This window comes from Arachis ipaensis, chromosome B03 (assembly GCF_000816755.2).
Source record: "Arachis ipaensis cultivar K30076 chromosome B03, Araip1.1, whole genome shotgun sequence".
Lineage (NCBI taxonomy): Eukaryota > Viridiplantae > Streptophyta > Magnoliopsida > Fabales > Fabaceae > Arachis > Arachis ipaensis.
In genome coordinates this window covers 5,012,870-5,013,206 of record NC_029787.2, presented here as the reverse complement: position 1 = coordinate 5,013,206, position 337 = coordinate 5,012,870, and the positions used below count along the sequence as shown (strand labels likewise).

Here is a 337-nt window from a genome sequence, read left to right as displayed (position 1 = left end):
GTTTTTGTTATTTCAAATGTTAACAGTAATTTCATTTATTATTTTCTGTATTTCTACACCTTTTGCTAAATGGAAGAAATATTACTTGATTTGAGGCCAACAAAGGTAGGTTTAAGGCTTTAAGCAAATATAAATTAATGCCATTTTCAGATATACATATTCTGCCACATATTATATATTTCAGGATTAAAATATTGGAAATATTTCAAGTGCACCGGAAAGCACCAATTATTTTAACCGTTGATTTTAATTAATATATATTATATATTTTTTTTATAATTCAGATCAACGGTTAAAATAATTAGTGCACTGATACTCCCGGTGCACTTGAAATGCT

At 26.7% G+C, this 337-nt stretch overlaps 1 protein-coding gene across 1 annotated transcript in view; it reads right to left on the bottom strand.

Annotated features, from left to right (window-relative positions):
- The window catches only part of LOC107629067 (blue copper protein), a 3,220-nt gene that overhangs the window by 1,896 nt on the left and 987 nt on the right, over positions 1–337 (bottom strand). The gene's annotated exons all lie outside the window — the stretch shown is intronic.